Raw genomic sequence first — 15268 nt, 5'->3', positions numbered from 1 at the left:
AATAATCATCTTCCTAATTAGCTCTTTAGTACTGTACATTATTTCTCTAATATTAACAACTACATTAACCCATCTAAGCACCCATTTCGTATACCTCACTTTCCCTTGATTGCCATATCTCATTTGTGGGCAGAAAAAATGTGGTGACTAGATTTTTTTCCCCCAACTATTAAATCACAGGCTCTTGGACCACTTGCCCAAGTAACTGCACATGATTCAGAGATCTTTCAAAAACCAAACTGCTGGATATTTTGGGCTCATGTCTTACAAATTGATGAAGCATCTGCAATACAGGTCTTCAAAACGTGACTTCTGCTTTCTTTTCTTACAATCCAATCTTTTGTCTTTTTCTGATGCTCTAGCCTGGACAGCCTCAAGCCAGAGGATCTGTTGGGAGGTTTTTAATTACTGATTCTACCTCCTCACTAGTTATTGGTCTGTTCAGATTTTTTTTTTCTTCATGATTCAGTCTTGGCAGGTTGTGTGTTTCTAGGAATATTTCCATTTCTTCTAGGTTATCCAATTTATTGGTATACAGTTGTTCATAGTATTCATTTTGTCTTAGTCTGTCTTTCTTGGCTATAATAGAACACCTGAGGCTGGGTCATTTGTAAAGAAAAAAAGTTTCTTTAGCTCATGGCTTTGGAAGCAGGGAAGTCCAAGATGGTGGCCATATCTGGTGAGGGCCTGGAGCTGCTGCATAGCATGTCAGATAAGGGGAAGGAGAAGAAAGCCATGTGAACAGAGACAAGTACAAAGGGCTGGGCTGGCTTTATATCTACTTGCTTTTGAGGTAACTAACCAAGTTCCTAGAGAGCAGCATTAATCCATTCCTGAGGGCTCCACCCCTACGACTCAAACACCTCCTACTAGGCCCCACCTCCCAACACTGTGCATTAAGGAATTAAGGTCCCAACACCTGAACTCTTGGGGGACACAGTCAAACCACAGCACTGTTATAACCCTTTTTATTTCTGTGGCATCAGTTGTAATATCTCTTATTTCACTTCTGACTTTAATTATTTGAATCTTCTCTCTTTTTTTCCTTAGTTAATCTAGGTAAGGGTTTCTCAATTTTATTAATCTTTTCAGCTCTTAGCTTCGTTGATCTTAGCTTCATTGATTTTTTAAAATAATTTTTCTATTTTCAATTTTACTTATCTCTTCTCTAATTTTTATTATTATTTCCCTAAGATGGTAAATTTTATGCTATATTCCTTTTTTTTTTTTTTTTTTTTTTTTCTGTGACAGGATCTTATTCTGTCACCCAGGCTGGAGTGCAGTGGTGTGATCATGGCTCACTGCAGCCTCAACCTCCCTGTCTCAAGTGATCCTCCGGCCTTAGCCTCCCAAGTGGCTGGGACTATAGGTGCGCACCATCATGTCTGGTGAATTTTTAAAAATGTATTGTAGAGACAGGGTTTCTCTGTGTTGCCCAGGCTGGCCTCAAATTTCTAGGCTCAAGTGATCCTCCTGCTGTGACCTCCCAAAGTGCTTGGATTACAGGCTTGAGCGACCATGTCCGGCCCTCAATGATCTTTTAATTCTAAGTGTAGTCATTCAAAATTCTTTAAGAATTCACTGTGGGTATATTTGTCTCCTTTACTTTATATGTTCATAGCTTGCAAATGTTGGTACCGATCTGCTATTGTAATTTTGAGTCAATTATTCTCACTTTTCTGTAGAAGAAGCAGTACTATCAAGGGACTGAAGTTTGACGAAGAGATACGCTCTCAACTATTTTTCAACTTGACTTTTTCATTGTCACATTTTCAGATATTCATCCCACCAAAAAAGGTTGTTGTATGAAATGATACTGTTCTCTTAATTTTTTTAAAAAGATAGCATTTATAATATTATTGTAGATATTCATATGTTTAACTTCAGAGATTTATTTTTCAAGAGCTTTATTTATCAACAATAAAACCAGCAATGATGTTACACTACCTCAGATGGCTTTAGGATGCTAATTGTGTTGTTGAAATTATACAGTCTAAACCACAGATGTGACTAGTTTCACACTTTTACTTAAAAAAAATCTAAAACCCCTCTTTATTAAAACAAACGAAACCTAAAACACTACTATGTACTGTTAATAGATAACAAAAATATTTCAAGACAATTAGACTTAGGTGCAATTTGAAATACGTTTTTCTCTGTGGTTCTTAATGATTACCAGTGTCAGGTTCTTCTCTGTTTTTGCTTTCGAAACCAGAAATTCCCTTTCTTTCATCTAATTATTCCCATTATAAACTGTATCACTTTGAACATATACAGTAACTCCAACTCCACACAGTGGCTTCATCTGCAATTTAAATCTCAGTGTCTCCCATTATTCCTGTTGAAGGCTATTGCTTCAATGTAATTTATTCAACATTTTTATTCAAAAGATATTATTAATTGCACATCAAACTATGTGCCAAGGCTCTATACCAGAGACAGAATAGCGAATGGGAAAAACGTAGTCACTCTCGTGGAATTTATAGTCTAACTGGGAAGATGGATATTGAAGAAGCAATTATAAGGTTGATGAGTATTACGATAAAAGGGATTTAGAATGTTTGTTATGGGAATATTTCTTTTCCCTCTGAGCTTCAGGGGAATAAACCACTGGGTTAAAAAATATGACTATATTTCCTCTCTAATTTCCTACTCCTGGCAACCCAAAAGAAAGATTTCACATAGGGACTATCTGTATTAAGAAATAGAAACAAGTCCCTATGAATAATTTTTTCTTCCTTTTTAAGAAAATAGAAACATCCCTTTTAGCATGAGGCATATTTCTAGCTTACAGCTGCTCACTAGTAAGATTAGGTATTTATAACAATTCTGTTAGTTTTCTCTAGGTGGCTATAGCTGTTCTTCACATTTTATAAACTATTACTGTTTGGGAGATACTTAGAAACAACCTCAAAAAATGATTGCATTATTAGTTTTTAGACAATAGTTAAGGCAGTTGTTAGGTCATATCTGCAAATGGGTTTCATGAGAGACTTGAAGAGAATTTGTTGGTCTTAGATTTCTTGAAATGCCTGGGAGCTCTTAGAGAAAAGACCCTGTTGACTCTAAGGCCATGTTTACAAGTCAACAGTACAAAAGCATTTTTGCTATGGAAGTCATTTGGTGGATCTACAAGCACAGTTCAGCCTGACAGGGAATAAGTAAATGAATGACTTAATATCTTCCAAAGAATCAATGAGCCAACCTCAACCCCAGTGTTAACAGCAGCTCAAAAGGGTAAGCTAGCATTATCTTTTAACCAGGACTAGGCCAAAAAATAAGATAAGTTACAGATTTACATGGAGAATCCTAAAATAGTATTTATGACAGGCCCAGAGACCAGCCCATTTATGTGAGTTCCTTTTTTTCTGTCACCCTTGTTCACAGAAGAGGGGAGGGGGTTTTGGCACTCAAGTCTTCCCCCAAACCCAGCCTCCCAACATCCCTGCTGTAAAGGGAAGACTCTGTGAGACCAAGTTAGCATTTCTATTGAATTCATACATTTTTTGACTGACAAGGAAAAAAGACAATAGACCTGGAATAATCAGGCTGTGCATTTGAGTGAATGTCAACTCCTTATGGTAGAAAGAGCCCCGAACTGGCCAGGCACGGTTAGCTCATGCCTGTAATCCCAGCACTTTGGGAAGCCGAAACTGGCAGATTGCATGAGTCCAGGAATTCCAGACCAGCCTGAGCAACATGGCGAAACTCCTTTTCTACAAAAATATTTAAAAATTAGCCAGGTTTCGTGGCACGTGCCTGTGTGTCAGCTGTTCAGGAGGCTGAGGCAGGAGGATCACCTGAACCTGAGAAGGTAGAGGCTATGAGGCATGATCACACCACTGCACTCCAGCCTAAGTGACAGAGTGAGACCCTGTCTCCAAAAAAAAAAAAAAAAAAAAGCACTGAACCCTGGGAAATGGGAAAATCTCTTAATTTCTCTGTCTCTCTCTTCTTGTTTTTTTTTTTAATGGACTGAATTAGAAGGCATGTTAGCTCATACTTGTAATCTCAGCACTTTGGGAGGCTGAGGCTAGGAGTTTGAGACCAACCTGGGCAACATAGCAAGATCCTGTCTCTACAAAAAATTTAAAAATTAGCCAGGCATTGGCCAACATGGTGAAACCCCATCTCTACTAAAAATACAAAAATTAGCCAGGCATGGTGGCATGCACCTGTAGTCCCAGCTACTTGGGAGGCTGAGGCAGGAGAATTGCTTGAACCTAGGAGGCAGAGGTTTCAGTGAGCTGAGATTGCACCACTGCACTCCAGGCTGGGCAACAGAGCAAGACTGTCTCAAAAAAAAAAAAAAAAAAAATTAGCCAGGCATGGTGACTTGTGCCTGTAGTCCCAGCAACTTGGGAGGCTGAGGGGGGAGGATCAATTGAGACAGAGAGGTTGAAGCTGCAGTGACCCAGGATCGTGCCACTGCACTTTAGCCTGGGCGACAGAGCATGACCCTCTCTCAAAAAAAGAAAAAATAAGGTTTAACATCTGACATCTGAATAATTTGGGATACTTTTTAAATTCAGATTCTGATTAGTGGTCTGGGATGGGAATGGGGTGGAGGTAGGTGGGACTGGGGTTAGGGATAGGAGTGGGTTGAGATGTGTTTTCTAAAAGCTCCACTCGTGATTCTGCTGGGGGACCAGTCACGTTCTGCTCTAAAATGCTCAGGGATGATTTCAGGAAACATAGTTAACAGCCACAAGTAATACACTTGTACTACCTGTACAAGTATTGCACTACATGAAGTTTTACAACCTGTGCTGAAAATATAATATTTGTTGTTCTTTCTTCCTATCTCCCAAAAGCTAATCTGGTTTGACCCCAGGGTTATAAATAGTAATCACAATGATAAAGTTAATAATACTATAATTTACCATATGCCAAACACTGATGTCAAAATTTCATGTCTTCATATAAGACTCTTTACAGTGCTGTGGGATACTGTATGACTATTAGCCCCATTTTACAGGTGAAGAAACCAAGGCAAAGAGAAGCCAAGTAACTTACATATGACAACAGTATCACGCATAGCAAAGTATACCAGGTAGATTCAGGCTGGCTTAGGGAAACTTTCTGTCTGGAGAAACCCAAGCTGCTTCCCTCTAACATTGGGTGGCAGCGTGGTTTTATGCAAAAAGGCTAGGCATTGGCATGAGACACTTATTCAAGGTCTGGCACAACCACTCATTAGCTACGTCAACTCAGGTGACCTTCCTTCACCTTGCTAGGTGTCTTCGTCAGCTCAGGCTGCCATAGCAAAATACCATAGGCTGGATGGCTTAAACATCAGAAATTTATTTCTCACAGATCTGGAGGTTGGGAAGTCCAAGACCAAAGTGCTGGCCAATTTGGTACCTAGTGAAGGGCTTCTTCCTGGTTTGAAGACAGACACGTTCTTGCTATATCCTCACATACTGGGGACAGAAACGGCTCTGGTCTCTGGTCGCTCCCTCTTTTATAAGGGCACTAATTCCATCATGAGGGCCCCACCCATATTGAGGCAAGAAAATAGGGTCTGGAGGCAGGGAACATAAGGCCGATTCACACTTCAGCTATGACAGGATATATCCTCTCCACAGGGCGTTCGCTGAGCAAATGACTTTGTAACTTTATTTCATCCTGTCCATTTACATAACATGTACACCAAGTAACCAATGGAATCCTCTAGAGGGTATTTAAACCCCCACAAATTCTGTAATGGTGCCCTAGAGCCCCTATGCTTGGGTCTGCTCCCACACTGTGGAGTGCACTTTCATTTTCAATAAATTTCTTCATTCTTTCCCTGCTTTGTTGGTGCATTTTGTCCAATTCTTTGTGCAAGGTGCCAAGAACCTGGGCACCCTCCTCCGGTAACATTATGACTTCATTTAAACTTAACACTTTCCAAAGGGTCCCACCTCCAAATACCATCCCATTGGGGATTAGGGCCTCAACATTGAATTTGGAGAGACACAAACATTCAGTCCATTGCACTAAGATTCAGTTTCTTTATCTGCAAAATATGTATCACACCTATTTATAAGGTTTGAGAATGAAATAAGATGTTTATAGGCATTAGCCTAGTCTCATAATCAAACCAAAGGAAAACATGCAAAATAGGCATTGACTATGTATCAGGTACTTTTGAATAAAATGTAAAGAATGAAAATCACTTATTGAACACCATGTCTTCAGAGTTATGCTAAATGGGTTTATGTATTATATTCATTTAATCCTCCATCACCCTTATGAAGTAGGTATCATGAAAACTGAGAGGTTGAATATTTTCCTGACGTCACAACTGGCAAATGGGAGCAGAGCCTGGAGCCAGGGCATGCGCTCTGAGGTCATCTGTTGTCTCTTCTGTTTAGACAGAAATAGGCAAACAATTATTTAAATGTTCACAAAATAAATTTAAATGGATTTTTACTTAAAATAGGAGAAATCCTCCTACTTAGGAGAGATTCCTCTAATAGGAGAGAAATGCTCTAGTTAAAATAGGAGAGAAATCCGTTTTTCACCTTTATGGTCACCTTCTCTGCTGAGTAAAAATTGGGATACATGCTCTTGCAATGGGACAAGGTGGCCAAAAAAGAACCCAGGAGTCGAATTCTCTTTCTTGCCTCCCTCTCCCTTCTTTGATGTCAACCTTCCACTCTCGATGCCTATTCCTCCATGTTTACCCAAGGCCAACTTTGAGGGAAGAAATGTAGCTGCGAAAGCATTGGCCCGAGGGCAGCATTCTTTTCCAGTGCTAGAATTCTTTAGTGTATGAGCTGTCGCCCAGCCCCTGGTTTTCTATCTCTGATTAGTCAAAGGGCTGTAGAAACATTTATATTCTCTCCTCTGGAAGAATTCTTCGGCAAGCTTTCCCACCTACATCCTAGCTTGAACACTGAAGGAACATCATACTTAAACAGAGAAAAGCTTAGTTTTGGGGGAAACTGACAGACAAGCTGGGATTGAGTTTCCTTTTTAGGAACATTTTCTCGATTAAAGAAAATCAGTTCTACTCTTAATATGTTAAAAATGTGTCATGTGTTGGTTATGGAATTTGTGGGAAAAACTTAAGATGGTATTGAAGTGTTCTAAAGAAACTGCAGTGTCATCACAAAACCATATAAGTGATATTAGAAACAAAAGCTCTGACAGAAAAACCTCATTTCAACAGAACCAGAAAAATGAATGCAACCACTGGATCTCTGGCAGGATCCAAACACTTGGCTTCTCAAGGTAACCACTGACAGGCTGGAGGTCAAGTTCAGGAAGGTACCACGTAGAAACCATACTATTCATCCAGCCAACTGGAGACAGTTAATTGATCACAAAGAAAAATGAAAATTGCAACTTCTAGAATTTAAAGGGGTTAGTCCCTGGAATCTTGGCTCTGTTAATGGCATCGACCCCTCAGGTTAATATTAAACAAACCACACTCTGGTATTCATTACCTTATCGTGAGCCAAAGGAAGATAAGGAAAATATGCAGGGCTCTGACACAGCTGGAGTGGGCCACGTAACAGAATAGCTCCGAAGAGCCTTTTACGAGTACCGTCCTGCTGAGAAATAACATTTAGTGATGATTAAATGAGTATTTATTCTCACCAAAGAAATATGCAAAAATTTCCTCATATATTTTCGTGTCTTAATCTCTTTTCTTTCCAATCTATAATTTTTCTTTAGCACAGGTTTTCTCATTCACTTAGTTTCAATGTTATTTAATCTTTATATAAATAGCCTTAAATCCCATAGAGAAATCAGCAGGTCACTAAACACTTAAATACTTATTAAGAAAATGACGGAAGAAATTTTTTCTATCTCCCTCTTTCTCTTCTCTTTTTAAATGAAGGTTGGTTGACAGTCGGGTGATCTCAGGCCTAAAGTATTTGGCTTTCCCCATTGTTCAGGACTCCGGGTAAGCCTTGGTAGGCGAGTGATCTACAATTAAGATGACAATCCCCACCCCCCTCCTTTGCATTTAGAAGTTGGGCCTTTGGGGTTTTACAGTGTGCTAGCACTCTTAAAGACTGTTCATATTACTGCCTTTTGGTTGATAAATTTGTATATCAGGGTAATTATAACTACCCTGAGCTAAACAATGAATTAGAGATTTTTGCGAATATGCAAAAACTGCTCTTACTTTGGAAAAAAGCAAAAAAACAAAAACCAAAAAAACCCCCCAACAATCTCAGCTTTCATAATTAATTTCAAAGGACAACCATCAGAACAGTACTTTTTCCCCAAAGTGGGAAAATTGAAAAATAGATATATTTTAAAAGATTTTGGAACTGCAAAACAGACAAATGTCCCAACTCTTAAAATTTGAAGTTAATAAACGGTTCAAAAATCTTGCTGAGCTAATTAATGAGACCTGTTCCCCAAACACTCCCTGTTGTCTTTAAGTTGAAGGAAGAAAAGGCTCTTTTTCCCACCCCTCCCCCATCCAGCAGGAGGAGCTGGAAATAGAGACTTGGTAAGTAGACCCCGAAAGGGTTATCCCTTTCCAGTAAGCCTGGGTACAGTTAGTGCTCCTAGGACAGGATGCTGGCTGAGTACAAGCCCGGCCGGAATTCCCAAAACAGAGGCACAGCTGGGGTGGGGCAGAAGCAGAGTCCTCCAAATTCACAGCTGCTACCAATTTCAAAACTGTTTTTAGAAGCCACAGGGCTGGGAGTGGAACAGGTTCTGTTCACTTAGTGTGGCTCAGTTTGCAATTCTGGGACAGGAGCCAGGTAGAAGATTTTCTCCCATAATTCTCAAAGATGACGTGTGCTCTCCGGAGAGATGTAACGTTACAGATTATTAGAACTCGGTGGGCCTTGGGAGGTCATCTAGTGGATCCATCCACTCATCTTACAGGCCAGGCAGTGGAGGCTCAAAAAGTTAAGCAACTTGCCTAAGGTCACATAAATGGCCTCTGACAGAGCTAGGACTCTGTTAGCTCAGAAAACCCAGTGTTTTCTTCCAACTCATTTATAGTTGATTATCCAAATCGAAATTACATTAAAATTTTCAGACATAAAACATAAACTTTGGCACATATATTTAAATTTTAGCTGTAGTAAAATACACATGACATAAAATTTATCGTCTTACCCATTTTTAAATGTATGATACAGTGGCATTAAGTAAATTCACATTATTATATATATATTTGATTTGGATTCCATTTCTACCATTTTATTTTATGCATTCTATTGTTCTGCCTTTTCTACATTCTTTTATATTCCTTCTTTTTTTGGATTATATTTCATGTTTTATTTTTTCTTATTCTATTTTATCTTTTACTAGTTTAGAACTTATATCTTTGTTTTTCATATTTTATGGGATGTCCTAGAATTTATAGCATATATATATAAATGTATATACACACACATACATATAGATATAGGTATGTATATATGTGTGTACTTTAATGAAGTGTGTAATTTAATTAAGTCTTAAGGTAATCAATGTTTTACCCTCCTGAACAAAACACATACCTTTGGTTTTTTGTTTTTTATTTCCTTTAAAATTTTTTATTTCCATAGGTTTTTGAGGAACAGGTGGTATTTGGTTACGTGAGTAAGTTCTTTAGTGGTGATTTGTGGTCCTTTGGTGTGCCCATCATCCGAGCAGTATACACTGAATCCAATTTGAGTCTTTTATTGTTCACCCCCCACTCGCATGTACATATATTTAAATGCCGAGTATCTACATGGCAATTAAAAGGGTCAGTCAAAAATGTCTTCCCCTGGGCCTGGCGCAGTGGCTCACGCCTGTAATCCCAGCACTTTGGAAGGCCAAGACAGGCAGATCACGAGGTCAGGAGTTCAAGACCAGCCTGGCCAACATGGTGAAAACCCATTTCTACTAAAAATGCAAAAATTATCTGGGCGTGGTGGCAGGCACCTGTAATCCCAGCTAATCGGGAGGCTGAGGCAGGAGAATCATTTGAACCTGGGAGGCACAGGTTGCAGTGAGCCGAGATCATGCCACTGCACTCCAGCCTGGGAGACATGAGCAAAACTCCGCCTCAAAAAAAAAAAAAAAAAAAAAAAAAGTCTTTCCCCTTATCAGTCAGTTATTTAATGGACACATACCATGTGACCCCACATGGTGGGATCAGACAGCCTCTGGGCCCTCAAGGAGCTTATCATTTGTTCAGGAGACTCAATATATAAACAGAAGACAACTATAAAAGGCAGTATCTGATATGTTTTAAATGATGGTACTCACAGTAAGCGTGAAGAATCCAAAGGACACAATCATTATGAGATGAGTACTCAGGAAAAGCTTCAATGAGAAGGTAGACTTGAGCTACATTAATATGAGCAGGCACTCCAGATGAAAGAACAGAGTGACCATGGGGGTGAGTTGTAAAAGATGTTCAACAAAAAGTGACTAGAAAAGTCTCAGAGTATCCAGCATGGGTTGGTATTAGAATATAGATAAATGGCCATTACACACTGATGTTACTAGATATTAGATAAATGGCCAGTTTTATCTTGTAAGCAATTGGGAGCCATTGAAGACTTTCGGGTAACATGATTACCATGTTAACAAGTTGATTTGATGGCAAAGTGTAGGATGGATTGAAGGAGGAAGAGTTGTTTGAGTGCAGCTAGTTAAGACGCCAATACAAAAGTTCAAGTACAAAGGCAAGTTCAAGTACGGTGGTAGGATTGGACATTGATAATGTAGATATGTAAAAAATATATAATGAACAATCAATAGAACTTTTTAATTGCCGGGTGTGGTGGCTCGCACTTTGGGAGGCCAAGGCGGGCAGATCACGAGGTCAGGAGATCGAGACCGTCTTGGCTAACACGGTGAAACCTTGTCTCTACTAAAAATACATAAAATTAGCCGGGCATGGTGGCACACACCTGTAGTACCAGCTACTCAGGAGGCTGAGGCAGGAGAATCGCTTGGACCCGGGAGGCGGAGCTTGCAGTGAGCCAAGACCGTGCCACTGCGGTCCAGCCTGGGCAACAAAGTGAGACTCTGTTTCAAAAAAAAAAAAAAAAAAAGAACTTTTTAATCAATTAGATTTTGAGTGTGAGGAGGAGAGGCAGGAATACTAGATTCAAGCTGGAGTGATGAGAAATGTGGTTCCAGTTGAATGAATTGGATAAGTGAAGTGAAGGAAATAATATGGAAGGGAAGTTCCGTTTTAGATATGCCAATACGGAAAAAATAGACATCCAAGTAGAAAAGAGAAAGTCCTTTAAAAAATGTATAGAGCTGTACAACTGCAAGGCATTACTATTCAAAACATTTTTCAACAAATGCTTTTGGTTTTTATCTGCATCTTTGGGCACAGTTTCAACAGTATTGATCTCACCAGCTTAACCAGCTGAGATGGGAAGGATTAAGTTGATCACAATGTATGACATACTCTTCATACAGAAGTTTAAGGCTTGTAACTCAAAGCTTACAAAATGTCACTTTTACTTCATAATAATGGAGAAATAATTGGAGACATAAAAGCTTTGAGTACTCTATTCAGTTGAGAATATTCCTATGGAAAATGAAAAATGCAGTCAACAAATTTATGATTGTTTTATGTTAAGCTGCTGGGTTTAAACGTTTCAACCTGATGTTTTTCGTATGAAATAAATTTAGAAAATATTGTGTAAGATGGTTGTGTACTAACAGTGTTGGGATCAGATCAAATGAAGCTTCATTGTTTATAAAGTCACTTAATTTTCCACTATTGTGACCTAGAAATGTTGAGCCACAAAGCAAAGGGAGCTTTGTTAACTATGAAGTAAACGGGACTCTGTAGTTTTCCTCCTTTCTTTCTCTTACCAGGAAGGACTTATCCACTGGCACAGTAGGCATAATGCCTAGGGATCATGATACTTTTAAGAGGCCGATGAAATTCTACTAAATTTTGCCTGAGAAGGAAAAAAATTGAAATGTTTAAAGTTATATAAAAAATAAATTTTAATATTAATATTATAGTGTGAGGGGCCCACATAGTCAAAGTGCCTAGGCCTCATGACAGTCATAATGCAGCCCTGCCTCCTATACTTAAACCCTCTCCAATTCTAACCATAAAACCATGGCTTTTTGCATTATTCTGCATACATCTATAAATTCTGTGAGTCTGTTTTTTCCAATTTTTATTAAAATATATATAAACATATATATAATATCTATCTATCTATATATACATATATATATATTTTTTTTGGAGACAGAGTTTCACTCTTGTTACCCAGGCGAGAGTGCAATGGTGCAATCTTGGCTCACTGCAACCTCCACCTCCCGGGTTCAAGCGATTCTCTTGCCTCAGCCTCCCAAGTAGCTGGGATTACAGGCATGCACTAGCATGCCCGGCTAATTTTGTAGTTTTAGTAGAGATGGGGTTTCTCCATTTTGGTCAGGCTGATCTTGAACTCCCGACCTCAGGTGATCCCCCCCTACCCCCTGCTTTGCCTCCCAAAGTGCTGGGATTACAGGCATGAGCCACCGTGCCTGGCCCATAAACATAATTTTAATTATCACCAAGTTCCACAAAGTTTGCAAAGAAAATTGTCTCCCAACCCCTTATTTTCCATATCCCTTTTCCCAGAGGTATCTATTTTTAACTTTTAAAGATGCTTCATCTGTTAAGTAACTCCATTTCTCTACATAATACACTTGTAATGTTACTTTTTTTTTTTTTAGGTTTAGACATTACCTATTGACTTCCCTTCATGAAGATGAGGATTTATGTATCTTTTGTCCTCCACCCTTACCAAATAAAGTCATAGATACTTCTAAGCTATTCATTCTCCTTATTTAGATTTATCTTATTTCTGAATAACTCAATGTTCAGGGTTAATATTGCTGTGACTCTGTAGGCTATTCAGTGTCCAGCCATATGGGCAACTATGATGACATTTTCTTGACTGTACAACTTGTAGTTTCTCCTCAGTTAAGAATTGTCATGTTTTCTCATTTGCCCAATTTTCTTTGTACACATTTATCCCTAATCCGTACTCCTCACCAGATGGTTAAATCTTTTCTTGATACATTCATTCATGTTGGGTGTGATCTCAGTTTTACTGTCTTAAGTTTCTTCTGGAGCAGTTGGGCCTAAAAGTGTCCAGATGGGTTGCCCCCATGCTTGGTGCATCATCCTGAGTAAGTGTGGGAATTCCTTTTGCATTTCTCCTATGTTACATCTGTTTTACCCTGTAACTCTTGTGTTCATTTTTCTAGACTTGCTCCATCATTTTGGTGGTGCACATCCTGCAGTAACTCCCTCAGAAAAATATGTGTATGGGAGAGGGGTAAATTTTTTTTTTTTTAGACGGAGTCTCGCTCTGTTGCCCAGGCTGGAGTGCAGTGGCCTGATCTCGGCTCACTGCATGCTCCACCTCCCAGGTTCACACCATTCTCCTGCCTCAGCTTCCCGAGTAGCTGGGACTACAGGTGCCCGCTACCATGCCCAGCTAATTTTTTGTATTTTTTAGTAGAGACAGGGTTTCACCATGTTAGCCAGGATGGTCTTGATCTCCTGACCTCGTGATCAGCCCACCTCAGCCTCCCAAAGTGCTGGAATTACAGGCGTGAGCCACTGCACCCAGCCTAAAGTTTTTGACTAAAAGATATGCACCCTCACACTTAGTTTGGAAGTTGGATAGATATTTAAGACAATCCTAAGCAAAAAAGAACAAAGCTGGAGGCATCCTACTACCTGACTTCAAACTATATTGCAAGGCTGCAGTAACCAAAACAGCACGGTACTGGTACAAGAATAGACATTTAGACCAATGGAACTAAATAGAGAACTCAGAAATAAGACTGCACACCTACAACCACCAGATCTTTGACAAATCTGACAAAAACAAGCAATGGGGAAAGGATTCCCTATTTAATAAATGGTGCTGGGAGAACTGGCTAGCCATATGCAGAAACTGACAATGAACCCCTTCCTTACACCTTATACAAAATTAACTTAAGATGGATTAAAGACTTAAATGTAAGCCAGGCGCAGTGGCTCACGCCTGTAATTCCAGCAGTTTGGGAGGCTGAGGCAGGTGGATCACCTGAGGTCAGGAGTTGGAGACCAGCCTGACCAACATGGCGAAACCCCATTTCTACTAAAAATACAAAATTCGCCAGGTGTGGTGGCATGTGCCTATAATCCTATAATCCCAGCTACTCAGGAGGCTGAGGAGAATTGCCTGAACCCGGGAGGCGACCCAAATGCCCATCGATGATAGACTGGATAAAGAAAATATGGTATATGCATACCCATGGAATACTATGCAGCCATAAATAACAATGAGATCATGTCCTTTGCAGGGATATGGATGGAGTTGAAAGCCATTATCCTCAGCAAACCAACGCCAAAACAGAAAACCAAACACCACATGTTCTCACTTATAAGTGGGAGCTGAATGATGAGAACACATGTACACATGGCAAGAAACAACACACACTGGGGCCTGTCAAGGTGGGGTGGGTATGGGGGGAGGTAGGACATCAGGAAGAATAGCTAATGGATGTTGGGCTTAATACCTAGGTGATGGGATGATCTGTGCAGCAAACCACCATGGCACATGTTTACCTATGTAACAAACCTGCACATCCTGCACATGTGCCCCTGAACTTAAAATCAAATTTAAAGGAAAAAAAAAAGAAATTGGCTAGATATTTAATACTGTTTGGAAATTATTTCCATTCAGAATTTTGAATGCGTTACCCCATTTTCTTGTAACTTCCTGTGGTGTTGCTGCAGAGAAGTTCAGAACCCTTTTGATTTCTGATACTTTGTATGCAATTTTCCTTCCCCCACCCACCTGGAAACTTGTAAAATCTTCTCATTGACCCCATTGTCTTAGTCAGTTTGGGTTGCTAGAACAAAGTACCATAGACTGATTGGCATATACACAACACAAATTTTTGTCTCACAGCTCTGGAGGCTGGAAGTCCAAGATCAGGAGCCAGCATGGTCAGGTTCTGGTGAGGGCCTTCTTCTAGGTTGCAGATGGCCTTCTTGTTGTATCCTGACTTGGCAGAAAGAGGGAAAGAGAGCTCTGTGGTGGGTCTCCTTTTAGAAGGACACTTATCCCACTCATGAAGCTCCACCCTCAAGACCTAATTACTTCTTGAAAGACCCACCTCCTAATACTATCACATTGGGGGTTAGGATTTCAACTTATAAACTAGGGGCAGGGGAGACATAAACATTCTGTCCCTGGGTCCTGTGTTCTGAAATAGCTCTGTGATGTGTCTTAGTGTGGATATATTTTTATTGCTGGATACTCAGTGAACCCTTTCACACTGCAGACATGTATCCTTC

The sequence above is a fragment of the Hylobates moloch genome, unplaced genomic scaffold (genome assembly GCF_009828535.3).
Source record: "Hylobates moloch isolate HMO894 unplaced genomic scaffold, HMol_V3 SCAFFOLD_27, whole genome shotgun sequence".
NCBI classification, from domain to species: Eukaryota; Metazoa; Chordata; class Mammalia; order Primates; family Hylobatidae; genus Hylobates; species Hylobates moloch.
This window is presented reverse-complemented; position numbering follows the sequence as displayed.